This window comes from Fukomys damarensis, unplaced genomic scaffold (genome assembly GCF_012274545.1).
Source record: "Fukomys damarensis isolate Sample0158 unplaced genomic scaffold, DMR_v1.0_HiC HiC_scaffold_14, whole genome shotgun sequence".
Lineage (NCBI taxonomy): Eukaryota > Metazoa > Chordata > Mammalia > Rodentia > Bathyergidae > Fukomys > Fukomys damarensis.
This window is the reverse complement of record NW_022900926.1, coordinates 5,750,759-5,772,593: the sequence shown is the minus strand read 5'-3', so window position 1 is coordinate 5,772,593 and position 21,835 is coordinate 5,750,759. Positions and strand designations below refer to the sequence as shown.

At 38.7% G+C, this 21,835-nt stretch overlaps 1 protein-coding gene and 1 pseudogene across 1 annotated transcript in view; both read right to left on the bottom strand.

Moving 5' to 3' along the window:
• The window catches only part of Nkain2 (sodium/potassium transporting ATPase interacting 2), a 500,786-nt gene that overhangs the window by 291,406 nt on the left and 187,545 nt on the right, over positions 1 to 21,835 (bottom strand). The gene's annotated exons all lie outside the window — the stretch shown is intronic.
• LOC117286080 lies at positions 17,807 to 17,947 on the bottom strand (annotated as a pseudogene).

Genomic DNA, 21,835 nt, shown 5'->3' with positions numbered 1-21,835 from the left:
TTTGTATCATTTTCTTAGTTTCCATTGCATTGATTTCTGCTCTAATCTTTATAATTTCCTCTCTTGTTCAAGCTTTGGGTTTTTCTTGCTCTTGTTTTTCTAGGAGTCTAAGAGTCATTGTTAGGTTATTTATTTGAGCTTGCTCTGTTTTCCTAATGTGGTCATTCAGTGCTATGAATTTTCCACTTAGAACTGCTTTCATTGTGTCCCATAGATTCCTGTATGTTGTATTGGAATTTTTGTTTATTTGTAAAAACTGTCTGGTTTCTTCTTTAATTTCCTCTGTGATCCATTGAATGTTCAGGAGAGTGTTGTTCAATTTCTATGTGTTTGTGAAGTTCCTACGGTTTCTTATGCTATTGATGTCCAGCTTTATTGCACTGTGATCTGATAATATACAGGGAATAACTTCAATTCTTTTGCATTTATTCAAACCTGTTTTGTGAGCTAGTATGTGATCTATCTTGGAGAATGACCCATGTGCAGCTGAAAAGAATGTATATTCTGATTTTGTGGGGTGGAACACTCTATAGACATCTAAGAAGTCCCTACGTTCAAAAGCTTGGTTCAGTTCTAGTATTTCATTGTTGATTTTTTGCCTAGATGATCTGTCTATTTGTGATAGTGGGGTATTCAGATCCCCCACTACAATTGTATTAGTGGTTATTTGGTTTTTCATGTTACTTAATATTTATTTTATATAGTTGGGGGCATTTATGTTTGGTGCATATATGTTTATGATTGTCATTTCTTCCTCTTGCATTGTTCTCTTTACAAGGATGTAGTGGCCTTCTTTGTCTCTCTTAATCTGCTTTGGTTTGAAGCTTGCTTTGTCTGCGAATAAGATTGCTACCCCTGTGTTTTTCTGGACTCCTGTCACATGGAGAATTGTTTTCCATCCTTTCCCTTTCAGTCTATGGGCTTCTTTTTGCACTAGGTGTGTTTCTTGTATACAATATATTGTTGGGTTTTGCTTCTTAATCCCTTCTGCCAATCTATTTCTCTTGATTGGTGAATTTAGGCCACTGACATTGATAGTTATAACTGATATGTACTGACTTATTATTGTCATGTTATTGTCCTTTTGTTGACTCTTTTTTGTTTTTGTCCTCTCCTTTTAGTTCCTTGCCTTGGATATTTGATTTGCTCTGTTGGGCCTCCTGGTGTTGTGATCTTCATTGTCTTTTTTTCTAGAATATTGTTTAAAAATCTTTGTAGTGCTTGTTTAGTATTCATGAAGTTTCTCAAGTGTTCTTTGTCATGGAAGTATCTTATTTCTCCATCCATTTTGAAAGAGAGTTTTGCAGGATACATCAGTCTTGGTTGTAGGTTGTTTGCTTTTAGGACTTGAAATATCTCACTCCAGCCTCTCCTTGACCTGAGGGTTTGTGTTGAAAAGTCTGCTGTGATTCTGATGGGCTTTCCTTTGCATGTGATTTGTTTCTTTTCTCTTACTGCTTGTAGTATTTTGTTCTTCTGTTGGGTTTCTGGGATTTTGGTTATTATATGTCTAGGTGTAGATTTTTTTTGATCATGGCTAGGTGGTGTCCTATATGCCTTGCTTATTTGTATGTCTAATTCTTAGCCTCTGTTTGGGAAGTTTTCTGTCATTAATTCTTTGAACAGCTTTTTTAAGTCATTTGCATTTTCTCCTGGTACTTCATGGATTCCTATCAGTCTTATGTTATTCTTCTTTGCATCATCTAGGAGTTGTTGGATCGACTTCTCATGATCCCTTACTGTTTTTAAGACACCTCTCTTTTCATGGTCACTGTTTGCTATCCTATCTTCTATATCTGAGATTCTACCTTCGCAATCTTTTATTCTGTTGTGTATGCTTTCAATAGAGTTTTAATCTCCTGTACATCTGTTTGAATCTGTTTAATGGATTCTATTTCTTTACTATTTTGGACAATTCATTGTTTCCATTTCTTTCTTATGCTGGGCTTTCATGACTTCTATTACATTCCAAAGCTCATCTATTTTTTTGTCAGTTTCTGTTCTGGAGTCTCGAATCATGTCTTTCATTTTGCTCACCATCTTTATGCTTATCTGGGAAATAATTTCTGTTTTGAATTTTTATAGAGCTTGATTGATCAGTTTTTTTTAACTTCCTGCGCTGTGAGTTCTGAGTGTCCTGGAGGTTCACTATCTGATTTTTTATCCTCCTTTGCCCTAGTGTTTGCCATTGGTGGACCAGAAGTCTGTTTTTGTGGCTTGCTTAAGTGTTTTCTCATCTTTATTTTTGTTGTTGCGTTGCCCTTGATTCTATCTCTGGGTCATTAAATCTTCCTGATATTGTACATCCCAGTCTTTGATTCTTTAATGACTTATAGACATTCTCATTTTCATAATTGAGAAAACAACTCATCAAATCAATCCCTATCCTTTATCCCTATCGATACAATCAGGAACATAATAGGATCAATCACCACCCTTCATAGCCTGCCATGCCTCTGCAGAGTGCATCCAAGGACTGGCTCAGTCAGGGGATCTAATAACTGTGGTGGGGGTGGGGATGGTGCTCAGGGGTGCCTGTGCAGCTACCCTCCTGGCGCTGTGTCAGAGCCAATCAGTGGTGCCCACTGGAAACGGCACTGCTCCAGAGGAGGCCCGTATTTCAGGCTGGACCGCACAGCAGAGGTGGCTCTGAGTCCAAGCTGGAGCAATGCCATAAAACTCACCCACCTGGAGCTGTGTCACAGCCAATCAGTGGCACCTGCTGGAAATGGCACGGCTCCAGAGGAGGCCAAAGGGGCCTCTTTGAGTCAGAGGTCTTGTGACCAGGGTGCAGGGCTGAACCTCACATGGGCTGTGGCTCTCAAGGGACCAAACATGGCACCAGCCTGTGACTCTGCATTGAGCCTGGTGCCTGCCATCTGGTGGGAGGATGAGCTGGTGTTCGAGCTATTTTAATTTTCTTCATGGAAGGTCTCTGTGACTCATTATTGACTTTTTGCCCTTTCTGACTACTTTCCAAAATTCAGATGATTTAAGTAAGTGGGAATCATGCAGCACGTGTTTATGTGGATCTTGCTTCCCCATCCACTCCATTTTGCTGTAGTGAAACCTGGATGGCAACCACTCTTCATGGAATTCATGTCTTATCTATCAATGGAAGACATGGATTTGAGAAATTAGTGGAGAGAAGCAGAGCCTCACATGGAGATGAAAGGGAAATGTTGCCCCAAATGGTGCGTTTGTTTGGAATTCTTGTTCAGTGAAGCTGTGACACAGACTGTGCCTCACACGTTTCCACACCCTTCCTGGGGCTCTCCAAAGGTGACTCTGGAGGTTGATCTGTGTACAGAAAGCTTTTGTGTGGCTGCCTTAGACCAGTGATCACAGATTAGAGCTTGGCCTGAATCATCCTGAGACCAAATTCAAGAATGAAATTAGTGGATGAACAAAAGAAAAGTATTGCTGAACTTTGTAGCTTTTTTCACATTTATGATTAATTTTATAAATATATCAGATGTAACAGTGGTGAGCTAAGGGTCAGCAAGAGTGAGTATATTTATCTATTGAGGAAATTATTATCCACCTCTACATCAGTTGTACTTGCATTTGTGCAGAAGAAACAGCAGAAAACAGGGTTCAGCAAGACAAGATTTGGGAACCAATTCCAACTTTGCTTTGTGTTTTGTTTTTTTCCACTTGCTTGCTTATTCATTTTTAGTGGGATCTGGAAAGCACCCCACAGGTGGATCTGTCCTTAATGACCCCAGATGTTTCTCACACTGGAATACTAGCTTTAGAATGCAGACACCTGAAACCGACCAACACTCAGGAGAGGTCCTGCCCTGGAAATGCCACAAAAGGGTGGATTAGGCATCTACCTATTACTTCAAATTATCTTTGTCAGATAATTTCCCAGGACATTTTTTAGGGAAATTACAACTAGAGGAAATATGAAGACAAGTATGACAGGGGAAGAATTAGAAATGTGTAGGAAAGAGAACTTGAGTAAACTAAAAACAATTGGATGGAAGGAGTATTTTTTCTGTTTTTAATTTCCTGGGCTGCTCAGATGTAGGTGATATCTGCAAGAAGGTGCAAAGTTACCTACGAGTTCCTTTCATATTGGAGGAAAAATATCCTGAACTCAGGGCAGTCAGCTCTCTGAACAGGTCTAGGGTAAAATGCATTGTGGTTTGATCAGATTTAAAGCCAAAAATTGACTTTAGCTTATTTATTTTTTCTCTGTTTAATCTAAAGCAACATTTATGATCTCTGAGCTGAGATACTCAAGATAGGGAATAAATACAAATTTGTATATTGAAATCAATCTTTGGAAATAACTCATCTGTCAACTACATTTTTCTTGCTAAAGAATTGGGATATATAGCTGGTTTCTGTTCATCGCGTTACTGCTGGTTGTGAATCATTTGAAACTCATAATGTTGGCCATATCTTTAGCAGTGCATAGTTTTCAGAATACATGTGGCAGTTTGCTTTCAGGTCTCCCAAGAACAAGTTATGTATATATTGAGATGAAGTTATTCTTTTGTCATCAAAGAAGATCTATAATTTGAAAATACTTCACATCAGTTTACTGGTAGGTAAAGCTATAAAAATTGCTGTGTGAAGAAGCTAGAATTCTCTCTAGTATTTTGTGGGGCAGTATTACCCAATATATTTTCTAGATGTGGGTAAAATAGAAATGTTTAACAAAATGTATTTTTGAGTGGCCTGATAAAAATAATTGTGGCAAGTTTAGTTATTAATCAAGACACAGTGCCTAGCCTCCACATATACCATTTAATTCACAATTAGCTAGAAACAGGCTGAGAGGACTGAGTGCTTGAATGTGCATGATTTATAAAATGTCAAGTTAAATACCTAACTGTGAACTAGATTTCTTACACTACAAGCTTTTCAACTGTAAATATCAAATGTATAAAGAACAGCATGAGTCTTTTAACTTCATAAAGATGGCATGCAGGCTCTAACATTTTGGGAAAATTAAGTCACTTACTAACATTTATGAGGAAGCATGTATTTAAGCATTACACAGTACAGCTCCTGATCAGTTATGTGGAAGTCAAAATGCCATACAACAGATTCTACTGTGGTACTAAAGGTTTCAGCTAAAGGAAAGATTCTGACTTCCTCATAGCAATTTTTCAAAAGCACGGAAAATAAGATCCTATTTAAATTTTCCTAGATAATAAAAAAACATTTACCTTTAAGATAAATCGAAAGAACTTGGTTCCATACTTTTAAAAAAAGAGTTTTACATGGGCATTACCAGAGTTATACAAAACCCAGCAATCTAGGCAAATACAGATATCATTTCTTTTACCAAAGCACTAAAGTTTTTACCAAATTTCAAAAATTGGGGGAATTATTCTTTTGTGAACATCACTAATCAGAGAACATTGAGCAAATGACAAAAGTTAAATGAATTCTTCTTGTGTTGAAGAGGTTCCTAGTCAGAATAAACTTAAGTAACATTGCTTTGTCTATGTCTAAGGTAATGTTTCTTAGGACTGAAAAGAAGAATCTGAACCTCCATTTACTCGTGTCTTCATTTTAAAATGAAGATGAAACTAATCTCTATATTTATGTGGCTATCTCAAAATCAATTTTTATGATCTATCCTTTGTAACAACAGTGGTTTTGGAATTGTGTTCAAGCACATGAGCAAATAAACAAATTAAGAGAAGGCAGACTTAGAAGACACCAGTCCAACTGCCTTGCTCTGCAATGTGTTCATTTTAAAGATAATGTCAGAAATTAGCTACTTTAATCAGGTGTGTTGGCTTCCTGCTTTTAAATTACAGGGTAATCATATGCATATGTGTAAGGTAAGATGGACTAAAAACATTTTAGATCAGAAATGCAAATATTGTAGTGGTAGACATAAGATTTCTAACTAGCAGGATAAATTACAAGAGAAACAATTCAGAGCATATTAGCAGTGACCTATAACACAAGGCATTTATTATCAATAACCCTTAGATGAACAAAATTGGACATATATGGGTTATATGGGTAAACAATACCATTCATTTACATAGTCAGCTTGGTCTTCTTTCAGTCTAAGACATAAACTTTGCAGAATCACTAGTGAACTCTATCCTTCATCCACCATTTCCAACTCTTGGTGAAAATAGCAAATTCTGAATCTTAATTATTATTTCTAAGCTGATTCCCTATATTGTCATCAGAGGGTGGGAGCAGGGATTGGAGATCCACCCTGCATAGTTTGCACTGTGCTACTCATACCTTTGACTTAAAGACAGTGGTATGGGTGGATTGTGTCTCCTAAAAAGAAATATTGAAACCCTAATATTCAGTACCTCAGAGTTGGCCATTATTCAAAAACATAGTCATATGAGGGAATGGTTAAGTGAGGTGAGTTCAAACTGGAGCAGGATGGCCCTTTCATGTGGGTCTCCTTGCAAGAAAGGAAGGGACACAGAAAGGAGAAAGTCATGAGAGGATGGAGCCAGAGATTGTAGTTACACAGCTGCAGCCTAGGAAAATGAGGTTGCCTGTGACACCTGGAAAAGAGGAGCGAGGCTGTGGCTCATCCAGCACCTTGATTTCAGATGTCTAGACTCCAGATTTATGTAGACCAATTCTCAATCATTTAGGTGGGACTTTGTTATGATAGTTACCCTAGAAACTAATGCAAGCTTACATGATGTCCTCTATCTCATTAGTTATTGTGTCTGAATATATGTCCTAAATCTAATTTAAATTATTGAATCTTCATGAATCGTGAATTCTGTTACTTTGCAAATTCTTTAAGAGTAGAGCTTCTGAATTCTTTTATTTTAATTTGCTCTCATTTTTAATCTCTGGGCTAGTTGATTGCAGGGATTCTATAAGTTTTGGTGCTTTATAAAACCTTATGTTACAAATGTGGTAAAGAAAAATCAGCATATGGTAAAAAGATACCAGCATTTTGAGTGTTAAGGTGAAATTCTACTTTATTTATTATATGTATATAAAAAGTGATGTAGTTCTTTGGTGTGAAAAACTATAATAGTACACAGGATCCTAATGAGATAATTAATAATGTGAAATAGGAAGTAAAGGGCTAAAGGTGTAGGGAAGGTGGGAAGGGTGGGGGAAAGGTAATAAAAGAGAGGAAAAAAATATGAGAAACTGAAAAAATGGAAACAAAGTGTTTGTAAATGGGGAGGGGGTGGAGGGGGTGAAGGGAGGGCAGGGACAAGGGGAAAAAATGAGAATCAAGACCTATTATGTAAAGGTACAGAATCCCAATGATGAATGTAATTGTATTGTATACCTAGATTGTACCAATAAACTCAATATAAAGAAAAAAAATGATGTAGAAAGCTGATCTTCTCATAGATCTGTCATTGCTATGAAAACATGCATAAGATGTTACAGTAGGGATTTGTAGTTGAAAGTATGATAGGGAGAAATCTCAGACATAGGTCAAGATGAAAAATTTAACTACTAAAAGCACACATTCTATCCTAGAAGCAATCCACCACAATTAAGATAGTATGGTCCTGATACAAAAATAGAAGTCAGAAAATGAAAAGTTCGAAAACTGTATAATACAAAAACAAGATAAAGTAACAATGTATCAGCTAAATACAGAAAAGGAGAGTCATTCATTCATTCACTCCATTACAACTGGTTTCTGGGTAGTAAACCTAGATCCCTCCTCACACCACACCATACAAATAGAAAATACAAATTTCAGAATTAAAAAAATATTGTCCAACATGGACAAGGGTACAGTGAGACAGATACTTTCATACTCTGCTGGTACAGATAAAAGTCATACAATACCTTCCCACAGAGCAATTTAGTAATTTGTGCTAATACCTTTAAAACAGTTCATCCTGTCTCTTTCGTGACTTTATCTTTGGAACTATTCATTTTAGCAGGTATCTAACAGCAGAGGAGTGACGTCATTTAAATAGCAGCTCCTGGAATTCTCATGTCACCAGAGTCATCTGGATCTGTTAATATTGGAACTTTTGGTTCAGGGGAGCAGCAGTGGGGCTCAAGATTCTGTGTAAGCTCTGCTGCTGTTTGCACAGCATGGTGACTCACTAATGCCTAAGACCCAAAGGCAGGATGGTCTCTACTTGACAATAATTCACTTCAGATCATAGCCAAAAATACCCTGCAGCAGTCCCTGTAACATTTCCACACTTGTATATATGAAGTCCAAAGAGCTAGCAGGAATACATTTCTTTCTTAACTTTCTTTTCCTCTTTTTCTTCCTACTGTAAACTCTGATATTGGTTGTTTACAGAGAAAATAGTTTTGCTTAGGCTTTGGAACTCATTATTTCTTTGCCCTAGGAAAGTTTTCACTGGCAATTGCCCTGAGAACATTTTTATATCTGGCTCCCTTCACTGAGTTAAACTCTATTGCCTGCGAGAGGGGAAAGGTATGAGAAGCTCAGCTGGGGCCACCTGGGGAAATTCAGCAGCACATCAGCTCCCTGACTTTTCGGGGCTCAGCTACTCCTGCTGGCTTTCTCCAGAAAGCCCACCTTTGAGGTGGCCTTGGACCAGCCCTTACTGCTCTGTGCTCTGAACAGCAAAGCCTCGTAGAACACTTCTTTGACCACTTCCAAATTTGAACTCCATAAGGGTGGAATTCAGGTGTAAGACACTGTCAAAGGGCGAGTACAAGACCTCCTGTCCCAGAGATGAAAGAACTTTATCTTAACATTCCTGAAGGAAACAGCCCCAACAATGGTTCACAAAGGCCACCATCAGAAGTGCTGGATGTCAGAGGAAAGCAGTGAATCAAAAGAAGAACCAGTCAGAAACTCTAAAGGAAGTCCAAAGTAATTCGAATAATACCTCCAGGGTATTACTCAATATAAGCTCTACTCACTTGCACCCACAAAGCTGGTCCCTGAGTTCTGAGTCACTATTCCAGACAGCAGTAATAGAATGAAATCACACTTTTAGTTAAAGAAGTATCCAAATTCATGCCTACCTTTTGTGAATTTAAAACTGCTTGGCAGAGTTGATATCATGCCAGAAATCAGTCACTCATAAAAATCATGGATCATTTACCATCCCACATTGGGTAATGAATTTTGAACCTATTTTTTTATCCTATTAGAAATTCCCAAATTAAGAGGCTATCTCAGAATGGAATAATTTCAGCAAAATTTGCTTATTTGTATGAAGAACTAAAACTCCGTGACAAAATTATATTATATTATATTATATTATATATTATATTATAATATATTGTAACATGAATGGCAATTTGATGGAAGAGATTCTGATATAAAAATACATTTGGGTGTCTTTTTGTGTGTCCAGCTCTATACCATGTTTTCATTTCAAAACATTGAATTTGTTAGACCAGCTACACAGAGCTCTCCGTAGTGAAGAGAGCTAAATGACATTTGAATTTAAAGATACATTAGGAAGGTGGAATGAGGCAGAGTGTTCTACACTCCACTCACTGACTCTAAAATAGAGACAAGCATGGTGTTTGTTCTATCTCACACATGAGAGAGGGTTACTTTTAGTTTTTATTTTCCTAATGGATATTTCAAAATCCTTCTGCCTAAATTTCATTTTCAGTTTCAATGTCATTGTCACCTTGGATGAATTTTACTCTGCAATGTAGTGACGTGATTTAGACAGATTTATAAAGCTTTCCTTTCCACTTCTGTGATCCGTGCATCATAAGCACAAGAGTTGAAAAGCAGATTGGGCAAGCAGCCTCCACTAACAGGCAGGTTCATCCTACAGAGAAGTGGGTGCATGCAGAATTCACAGGGGTGCAAAAAAGAACACCTTAGTTATTACTTTAAATATGTGGGTTTTTTGAATATTCTGATGTCAAGCTAGTTGTGATCCTTTAGTTCCTGCCTAAAGCACTTACGTTTTAGTACCCTTGGCCAAAGGATACTTAATCCACTGGCTTTTGCAGCTTTCTGATGTATTTCCAGTATAAAAATGTAATGTATGCATTATATATAATAAGAATATATATATTCTTACTGTGTACAATGACTGCTGAACCTTCAAGCCAGTTCCCTTTCTGTTCCATTCACATGAGGCATAATTGATTACTTGAGAAATGACTAGCTTGTGCTTGAAATAATTCACAATATTCTCGTCTGCAGTGTTGAGAAACAATAACATGTAAGTAAGCTGTTGATGAGTTATTCTTCTACTATCTGTTGGTATTCAAAAAGCACTGAAAGAATTTTAAAGTATTTTATAATCACTTTAATGCAAAAGTTAAAGTCTTTTTTTTTTTTTTTTTTTGGAAAAGTGTCACTGCTTTCTCCCAATAGCACTGGAAATTAGCCTAACTATGCAAAGGAGAATAAGTGCAGCTTTATTCATGTTGTCAAAGTGTAATTTTAATAAAGTTACAAACATTGTTTCTATGCAAAAATGTAGTGAGCACACAGCAAAGATTTATATAGTTTACTAATGAAGGGACCAACAGAGCAAAGCTGGCCCAAAGGAGGACAGGAGAAACCGGTAGTAACTGGTATAACGGCCCATATTTTTCTGGACAAATACATACACAGATATGTGCACATATGTGTGTACCTGTTCAAGTGTGCATCACGAGGTAGAATCTACAGAAGGACAGGAAGAATGTTTTTCTATCCCTAGCAGATATTATAACATTTTGTAAGGCAGTGGTAGACCAGTTGCTATAACAGGGCATAAAACCTGTAAACAGGCTCAGTACATATCAGACTAAAGTCTGTGATTCAGTAACAATTTAAATGAGTAGCAAAACGGTGGATTATTAGAGGACGAAAAAAAACGCTCTGCAAAAATTCAGTAGGATCAATTCTTATATTTTATCACAGTATCAGCAATTTAAATATTAAAAAATCCATACATGTTTTTGAAGAAATCATGAAAATGTTTTATAATCTTGGGATACATTAAGTCTAAGCATGAACCACAACTCTGAAAACACTGGAAAATTTGACTGCATACAAGTCCCACATGCCTGCAAGTGTGGCCTTGTGTAAGTACACAAGCATGTCAAAATGCAAAAAGTGTGCAACGTGTGTCCAGGAGAATCCACAAGAAACTCAAAGTAGGAGGCTATAAGACGCTCAAGGGTGGGCAGGGAGATTTATTTCATCGTATTCCTTTTTCTGCTTTGATTATACAAAAGTTTTAAAGAAGAATATAACTTAAAGGAAAACACACGTATAACCCTGAAATAGCATGGATATTTGGATAACTGCCTGCTTAATCCTCAGGTAACCAAGACAACCCAAGTCGGAAAGCTGAATGTCCTTCATGGTACCTTACCACCTGTTTCAATTCACCCTTCAGACACAGCACAGATGCTTCTGTGTCTCTAAATGTGTATCATATGCATTTCCTATGCACAATCAAAGAAGGAATGGCATTGTTACATGGGAGCGATCTCGAGGAGTCGTTACTGTACTTTCAGGAGTGCAGATGGTGAGAGAAAAATTCCATGAGGACGCAGGCAGCTCAGAGAGGCAGGGCTCTCCAGGGTGGACAGGAAGTCAGGGAAAGTTCTAGTGGGGAGTGCAGTCATGTGATCTGCATTTTGGAAGGACAGAGCTGGTTGCAGCAGAGAAAACAGATGCAAGGTAAGAAGGTGAGGGCAACATGAGTGGCAGTGAGGGGCTGCTGCTGAGGGCATGGGCCCTTGACATTCCAGAGAGGGCTAGAGGCTACGTCCCTGACACCTTGGATGTGCTTGCTTTCTTTCCCTTCTATCACAGCTAATTAGAGCTAATGACTGCGGTTCTAAGACATCTTCATGCACATCATGTAAACCCTGCAATAACCTCATGGCATGAATGATATTCCTGTCTTCATTTGATGAATGGAAACTCGTGCCGGAACAAGTTCACACAGTAAATGACTGAGGTGAGCCAGCACCCGACTGCGTGCAGAGTCACCCCGCTCAGCCCAGGCTGCAGCATGGCACTGTGGCCAGGGCACCTGCACTGTCGGCCATGAGCCTCTTTTTCAGAGCTCTCTGGCTGAAGCATTGCTTTTGTTACTTGACCTCTGCCTGTGGCTCCTTCTTGTCCTTCCATACTTTCTCAGTCATTTAGCATCTTCTCTATGTCCTTGTCTTTGCTGATTCCAGGTCTGCCAGTCTTTTGGGATTCATTCATTCAATGCCTCCTACAGCAGCTCAATTTTCACAAAATTATCCGAGTGTGTTTTAGCCTTAAACTTTTTCCCTGTGTCTTTCCAACTACTGAGTTCTGTACCACCCAATCCAACAAGTTTTTATGTATCATCTTCACATTTTTTGTGGCTAACACTCCTTTTTCCTATTTTTAGGTAAAAAAGAAGAAGTGCCTTGTCCCATTTCTGTGTAATCTCTGCAGTTCTTAGTGGCTGGCACAGGGAGAAGTCAGTATGTATACAATTATTGGCGATGCATTTACTAACAGTCCGTGGCTTGGCTGATTTCCCAAACTAGCTCCCAACTTATTCCATGAAAGCAGGTTCTGTTTATGTTTGGAAAACTAGCTAAACAGATTTAAATAGGGTTTTAAATAAACTGTAATAATACATAAGATCCTAATAAGATCACTGACATTGTGTAATGGGAAGAAAGGGGCTAAAGGTGTAGGGAAGGTGGGAAGGGTAGGGGAAGGGTAATAAGGGAAAAGAAAAAAATGTGAGATAATGAAAAGATGGAAATACAGTGTTTGTAGATGGAGAGGGGACGAGGGGGTGAAGGGAGGGCAGGGACAAGGGGAAAAAATGCGAACCAAGACCTGTCATGTAGAGGTACAAGATCCCAACAATGAATGTAACTGTACTGTATCCCTAAAATGCACTAATAAACTCAGTTAAAGAAAAAAAAAACTTTATTGTGCTAGAATGAATGCAGGAGGAGCTAGACTAGACTGTGTTTAGTTTCATCACAAAGCTGTACCAGTTCTTAAAATAAGGCAACAGCAACAAAGCCCCTTTACTGTGCATGGGCTGTGTTCCTGGCCCTGTGTTAAGTTCTCACCATGCGTCATGCCACTCAGTGCTGTTCACATTCCTTGGAATACTACTAATTTCAGAAACAGCTTGGAGAAGCCCCACCTGACACATTCTTAAAGAAAGCAAGGTTCTGATTTCTACTAGCATGCTCTCTCCACCTAACTCCAAATAGGTAAAATATGGAGAATCACTTAAAGCCCCCAAAACTCAAAGTAGAATATATTTTTAAATAAAGTGCAATATTGGGAATTCTTGGTTCAGGCAGCCTTTTTTTCCTTCTCTCTAATGCCATATAAATCCCCACAGAGCATTGGATGTGATCACAAAAACTCTTAAATCTTCCTGAGAACAAGGGTCTTCCTATTTTTTAACCTTTTATCTTGTGAGATTTCAAAGTCTTGTGAAAGGGCAAAAAGGTCTACCTCGGCTTTGGTTAAACTGTCCACCTTTCACCTACAGACAGGGCTATTGCCTCTGCCCAGGGCTCCCAGATTCTCAGAGGGTACTGTGGGCTTTGAGTTAGCCACGAGAGGCAAGAGACATCAATCATATGACTGGCATAAAGATAAGGAAAATGATTAATTCAACAATAAGTCAACTTACAACTTAGCTTGTAAGCCCAGGAAGACTATTCAAAATGTGGATCTCTCAAAAACCTGTGTGGTTGACTTGATTTTCTGTTCTTCTGTTATATCTTTGCAGGATCTAGAAGACTCCCAGGCAGCCTGTGCTGTTATCAGGGGTGTACAATCTTCTGCTATGCATAGAAATCCACAGAGACAGAGCAAATTTACTCATGATTAGAAATAAAAAATGTGTCACACCTAGAAGGACTTGTCACATCCATCTAATTCATTCTCTGTTTTGGGTGAAAATTGTACTTACTTATAGCCATTAGTAAAAGTGAAAGGTAAGAAATCTTGTTTTATGCACTACTTACATGGTGCCCTTTAATTATAATCTACTCGGGCACTAACTCCACAGAGGGACAGGTGACTCTGAAGTGCGGATGACATACCAAAATGATCAAAATATGACTCACAGCATCCAAAACACAGCACTTCCTGACACAGTGAAGAGGAGTAAGACCAGATGAAATAATCATGGGTAGAGGAGAAAACTCACACAGAAGACAGATTTCTAAACTAACTTTATTTTGATGACTCAGTTATAGTTTAGGCACTGTCGCAGCATGAAGATGACTGTGATCTGTATTTCCTAACAGAGGGATTTTGCAGGTTCTACTGCATGTATGTTGGGGGGTTCTACCACACACAGTCCAGTGGGCGCAATATCCTGCTCTCTGTGTCATTATGTTAGACTGCTGTGCAAATTCCACATTCAAAACAGCCTCATATCAGTAAGGTGCATGTTCAGAATCCCTCATCTCTTTGGGAATCACTGATGTGTGAATTTACTGGTAGTCTCAGACTTCTCCAGCTTGATTTCTTGTTTTAAAAGCTTTTATAAGCTGGGCATGGTGGTGCACACCTATAATCCCAGCACTGGGGAGGCTGAGGCATGAGGATCTCTGTGAGTTTGAGACCAGCCTGGGCTACACAGTGAGTTTCAGAGCAGTCTGAACTAGATAGTGAGGCCCTGTCTCAAAACAAACAAATAAATAAAAGCTTTCTGTGTTTCACTTTTTCAGTTGGTCTGATTTAATACAAATCCAATATAACATTCATGCTGGCAATGACCAATACCCAATATGGCACAAAACACTATGTAACAACAAGGTAGTATTGAAAATGCTCCATTTTTATTAAAAAAAAAAAATTCCAGGCTAACTGTTAGCAAATTATCAGAGCGAGGTTTGGGAGAGTCTGGAAACACGCAGTGCCCGCTGTGTGAGGCATTTCCATGTGCTTCCTTGGGGTCGGAGTTCCAGTAAATAGGGCACACACAGCCCATCCCGGGAGCCCAGTCTTTCCCTGTGCCAGAAGTCAGCGCACTGAGCCCACTGAGCTGTGCATTTCAGTTCTGATAGCTCTGGTGGTTGCTTCTCCAGTGCCCCTGCTCATGTCCGCCCGTCCTTTTATTCCCAAGGAGTCACAGATGTGCATGTGCTCCCAGGGCTCCAGACCGAGGACGCACCTGCCCAACTCGGCACCAGCCGGTCCCCGCTACACATGACCGCAAGCGCAGTGTGCACTGAGGACGCCTGGATGAGTCAATGACTCCTTTATGACGATCTTTATTTCCAAATCTCTGCTACCTTTAGGCTCAAGGAAATGAGAAGATGTATTATTCAGCCTGCCCTCAATTATAGATGTTCTCCCCACATTACTGACACAGTCACTGATAAAGAAGATGTAGGAGAACACAGAAATATACCGTCTCAGAATTTTCTAGCTGGGCTTGGTGGAGCACACGTATGTAATCTCAGCACTCTGGGAGGCTGAGACAGGAGGACTGCAGGTGTGAGCCAGCCTGGGCAATTGAACCTGGGATCAAAGACCCACCTATGCCACAATAAAACAAAGAGAATTTTCTTACTTGTAAACCTAGACATGTGCAGTTTTCTCTTCATGCGGTGGCAAAATCACTATAGTACAGAAAATTGAATTATTTTTGCCTAATGTTTGTTTATTCCAACTCTGAAAACAAATTTGAAAGTGTAAAATTTGAAAAAGTAGAAATGCATTAATTAAAATTTGTCCAGCTTGACTACTAGTTTATTTTAAGTTTTGGTTCTTAATAGTAATAAAAAACATTAAGAAATAGAATGTAATGTAGTAAATATTGAGAAGCTTACTTTATATATACAGTAAATCCTACCTAAAGACGATTTTATATGTATATATAATAAACCCTACCTAAAGACAATTATTTTTCCAACTTCCTTAACACTGTGTTGCAAAACAAATTCCTTCTACCTTATTTTACCGATTTCTAGAAAAAAGGTGCCAGAGATTAATATCTTAGCTGGAACAACCAAGGCTACCTATTATTGAGGCATCTTATTAAAAGTGGCATTTTCATTAAAATGCCCTTCTTTGCTGTGAAAAGCCATGATGAGGTATTATCTGTTTCAAACAAATGTGGGATGGAAAGTGCCTAGTAGGTAATAACACAGCTTAAGAAAAAAAAATCAAATCTGATGGCTAGCCAGATGCAATTCGCACATTTGTGTGTTTTAGTGGCAAGTCACACTTGTATAAAGGGGTACACCTGAAGCATGCGTACAGAAACAGAGCCTTGTATGTTCATAAAAATAAAAGTGCATCAAAAAGGCTGCTAAAAATCCACATATTTTTGCAAAAAAACCCAAACAAACCTTCAAATAAAACCACGTAAGTGTGAAATGATTTTTCTTCCCCCTTTCAGCTAAAAGCAAACCTCCCGGTTGCCATCCTGTCCCTGAGGTCCGAAGTGGTTCCCGCCCCTCCCTCTGGCTGGGGCCCGTGGTCACAGTGCAGTGGCAGGGTCTGGCCTTGGATGTCAGGGCCCCTGTGGGTGGACTGGCAGCCCGGTACCAGCGTGGAGCCACTGCTCTGCCACTTCCGGGCTTTCCGACCCTGACCCCTCGTCCTAGCTCCTCTCGTCTCATTTTATTCAGCTGTAGCCCCAGCCGCCACGTCCATCTCATGATTCAAAGCTTGCGTACAAAGCCACTGTACTTTCTACTTCTTCCACTTCATGGTCGGGGCTGGAAATCATCCCGCACTTGGACAAACCCTCTTCCGGCCCCATCGGTAGCTTAAGCAAGCACGGCCCCTCCCTGCCTGCATCCCAGCCACACGCTCTGATCTCTGCTGTACTCAGTCCTCTGAGGGCAGCGCCATGACGTATTAATCTTCATGTCTCCTCGGTACCTACCACAGCCTTGCCTATAGTGGGCACTTAATTAATGTTTATTAATTAATGACACCCTGCATCCCAGCCACACGCTCTGATCTCTGCTGTATTCAGTCCCCTGAGGGCAGCGCCATGACGTATTAATCTTCATGTCTTCCTCGGTACCTACCACAGCCTTGCCTATAGTGGGCACTTAATTAATGTTTATTAATTAATGACGAAGAAGGAAAGGAGTCATCTGTACTCTCACCCGATAAAATATGGTCCGGGGTGTGAACGCCCCGACAAAGTGGAAGTTTTATTCAAGCTGGGAGACGGCAGGAGCACCTTGGTAGGGAGGTAAGGACTCCTCAGGACACTCACCACAGCACCCCGAGCTGTGACCAGGCTACGAGGCATTTCCTAGGCTGTAACTGCAGCTTTCTGAGAAATTGAGATACTGTGCTCAGAGAATATTGGAAGAAACCAAATCTCCAGAAGAACAGCTTTTTCAGAGCTGTCAGGGCATCCTAATTTGTTTTCCTGAGAAAGCCTCCTTACACTGCCAAGGACTGTCTCACTTTCTCATCACCATGACGTTTTGACACACCAGGCCAGCTCCACTCTCTCGGTAGCCAAACATTTTCACAGAAGTCTGATAAAGCCTCCATGTCTACCTGCGACTGCTGAAGTCTGCTGCAGTTTGACACTGTCCACCGTGGGAAGGGAAAGGGGTCACAGGTGTACTCTGAAATGTCGTGCTGACAATGGAACACGAAGGTTCCCATCCTATGTGGGTAGCAGATCACAAGAATTTTACACAGTCATCTCTTGGAATCCTTCACATCTTCCGTTAGAAAAATTCAGGATAGAGACTAAGTGTAGGGCTGCTAAGGTGCAGCAGATCAGAGCTCAGAATCTGCTCCCAGACATCCAGCACTCTCAGAATCGCCCTGGTGCTATTCAGAAATGCAGGCTCTCAGCCTCCTGTCTAGGCTGGCTCTGAGGATTCTGTGTTTCACCAAGACCCTAGGTAACTTGTGCACATTAGATTTTGAGGGGTGTTCCTGAAAAGTGAAGGGAAAAAGTAAACTTTTGTGTCTCACTGTGATCTGAGAAGGTTTAAAAAATTTGCCAGCAAAAACCTCACATTAGTCTAAAAACGGTTTTAAATTTGAAAATATCTTTTACACTTGATCTTAGCCAAAAGGCCAAGAAGTGATTGAAAATATATTTTGAAACTGCAAAAGTGAAGGTGGAACAAAGAGGGAGCCAAGGCCCTACATGAAGATGCTTCAATTGTGACAGTCGTTGTGTTTGATTTCCTTCCAAAATATTGTCCTCTGGATACAGAATTACTGAAAATGTTTAAGTACTTGCTCAGAACACTCAAATTAGTCATTAGATATGCTGCTTGCTTGCTCCTTTCTACTCAATTATAACTAATGGGCATTTATTATAACATTAACATAAAACATTGAACTAACCAATGACTGCAGGATATGAATTCCATCACAATTATGGAGAAATATTTAAAACCCTATGTGTAGTATTTTTTATAATATCAGCAAGAAAAAATAGCTTCAGAAAGATATCCATATGACTTCTCTGCTTTTCTATTTTACTAACCATAATGCCTGCTTCAATTTTTTTCTGACAAAACATTTAACTAAGGCTTATAAAATCAGGTTTTACACCAATCAAAGCAACACTATTAAAAGCAAATATGCATGCAATGCAAAGATTCACAGGTAATTAATAAAGGACTTTTACATCCAACATCATGTTGGGAAAAGACTAAAAGTTTTCAAATCAAAGAGAAAAAATGTTTTTCTCTTCATTTCAGTAAGGTCTAAGAAAAACATTTAACTCACTTTGAAATTATTTGTTCATTTTTATTATCAATACATTTACAGAGCTTAGCATGTTGTTTACCAAACTGCACGTGTGACATTTTCGTACTAAGAAGCATCCTAAGCTTATGAGAGTCCTTACTAAAAGGTCAAAGGTTTAATGAAAGCCAAGTATTCTGATTTAAAATATTGTTAAGATGTTTCTGGAAAAACAAAATCTCAGTTGTACTTCAAATACTGCTTCTGATATTTAAAGGATTTTTGTTTTTATTTCTTAGTGACTATTTTGGAGCATTTGAATTACTTTATCTTAAAAAAAAAAAAAGAAGAAGACTCAATCTTAGTGCTAAGACAGCAGATCTTGAGTTCCTCACTTGGTGACACTTCTGTAAATTTTCGTACTAGCCACGCACCGCGCATGGCCTTACAAAGCCACACGAAAGCCAATGGGACACTGTATTTTCTTTGAAGAAGCTTTGTAGGGGAAAAAAGACAGTTAAGCCAGCGTCTCACTATAGTTTGCTGGGGCAGTGGAGCTAATGGAACAGGTGTGCCGTGGTTTGCTTTCCTGGAAGTAGAGGCTGAGATGTGGAATCTTGAAACAATGATCTCTTGAGTGTTCTCTGGGAAGGGTGAAGAGGATAGGAAGACTGGAGAGGGAAAAACTGAGTGGGACATGACCCGGCCTGGTCTCAAGGAAAGGAAACGACTGGATTTCCTTCACCGGAAGCAAGCTGACTTGCTAACTGCTTGAGGGCGGGAGCAGGAGGTGCCCACTGGTAAGGCTGAGTCCAGGAGGCAGCAGGGCTGTGCTTCCTGTTCACTAGCAGTTGATCACTACTCGAATGTCTAACACACTCCAGTGTTCACCACAGACCTATCTTCAATTTATACCTATCTTCAAGTGAGATATGGTTCAAAATGGATTTCTGATTATTCTCCTTCCTACAAAGCAAAAATAACTATTACTCTAAATCCACGGGGGTGTTTCTCAAGTGAGATATGGTTCAAAATGGATTTCTGATTATTCTCCTTCCTACAAAGCAAAAATAACTCTTTGACATTTCTATAATCAAATATACTGACATTCAATTCATCTGAAGCCTTAATATGTACCAAGCAGTGTATGTATGCTAAATAGGCTTTTATATATTTCTGAGTTGGCTCACAAAAAAACCCACTGCAATTAAATAAGGGCTGGGTTAAATTCTTGCTGAATTACTATCAACAATGAGAGCTACTATATAATAATGAGTGCTCAATACATACTAAGATGGTGCTGTCCTTTATATTTATTGTCAACTTTAATTGCTATCATAACCTTATCAAAATGTATTATATTAGGCCTATTTCATTGGAGAAGACATGAGCTTACAGAAGCTAGTGTCTCACCAGCACTCACCCAGCTAGTAGACATTGTGTACAGGATTCATATCCAGTTCTACTTGATCCCATGTACTTTTTGGAAAAAAAAAAAAAAAGCAAAAAAACAAAAAACAAAACAAACCCCCAAAAACAGAGGAACTGAATTTCAAGAATTGATCATAGGCAAAATTTTCAGTATGTTTGTTACAATTTTGAGTTCTTGTTGCAAGTTTTTGGTTGGAATGTAGTATCTTTTAAATGAGGTTATTTGATATCACACAGTTTATAGGGACAATCTATAGTTTGGGTCAAAGCGATTATTTATAATAAATTCATTTAAAACCCAGGATGTAAAGCAAAGCACAATACCAAGACAAATGAACAAACACGTTATTATCAATTATAAATTATCTACTTGGTCCTCAAAATTCTGACTGCTATCTACATGACTCTAACGAAACTATTCCCCTAGAGATACCTCCTGAACCAAGTTCAGTGACAACCAAGAAAAAAAGATATGGAAGTTGTAATCGATAAATACCAGTGACAGGCTATCAGCGATAAACTTCCCCTCACCTTTATCCTCTTACATTTTTAGTAGTGTGCACTTCATTCCTTTTCAACTCATCGCTGTCATTGGCTTCCATGGTGCCGAGACACCATGACTCTTTGCTACTGTGAACCGTAGATCCTTGTCTCAAATTCATTCTAGGTTTCAAAGGACTTTGTCAGGCAAATGTGAGCCTCTCCTTAAGACAGTTCTTCTCTCTGTCTCCCCCACCCTTTATCTTTTCCTTAAAATAACATTTTAAGTTTACTGGATACAATCAACTAAAATATTCAACTCTATTAATTTTTATGCTGTCACTTATCTTAGTCATAGATCTCTTTTCTTGCACATTTTAGAACTGAGCACCTTGTCTGTCACAACTTATCAATTTAGTAGTGATTATCAATTCAGGAATTAGCTAAGTTTTAGATTTATTGATATTATTGAACATTCTCTTCAAAGATGGTTGTAGTCTAGACACAAACCCATCACATCCACTTACTCTCTCAGTATATGGTACTTGCTCTTGAAATATAAGATAAAAAATAATAAAAACCATTACAGATCTTGATTCAATTTCCAAGGTGCTCTTAGGAAAGATTGTGTCCAGTAGTGTACGAAATTGTCCTTCTTTAGTGTATGATAGTGTGTTCTTTTTTTTTTCTTTATTCTTGACAACATTTAATCACATTTGTTGTCTAAAGCGATAGAAGTCAAAGTACCCATCTGATCTATGGGAGGATTAGAATCTGTATGGGTCAAATTATTACTTTGTAGACAAAATGGTCACAGCATCAGTAACAAAACAGGTTTCATTGGCTTCTAATCCCTTCCTCACTACCCAGCATCTGGTTCGCACTTCCTGTCTTTCAAATACACACAAAAGTAAAGAAAATTCAAAGTATGTTAAATGGTAAGTTATTTTGTAAATGAATATGTGACACACATGTAGCCATTGGCTAGTGTTTGACACACAGAACAAGAACTCATGCTTTTCTAAAAAAAATGATATTTTCTCTAAAGGTGTTAATTTGAAGGAATATTTTTACAAATGTGGCAACCAAAATTTCTAAATATAGAAGATAATGCATTGCAACTTGATATATGCCCAATGCAAATAACAGAAATTAGTTGTTCTTAAAATAAATGAGTTCTTTCTAGAAAATATCTTCCTACTGAGAGCTTGAACTAAATGTCATGCAAGATCTTCAGGACATGGAAAACATCATCAATCTGATAATACAGTGATTAGATAAAATGGACTCTTCCCTTTGCTCTTACTTACAGGGAGAAAATATATGAATGACCTCTGCAATTTCCCTTTTTTTTCTGATGGCATTGTG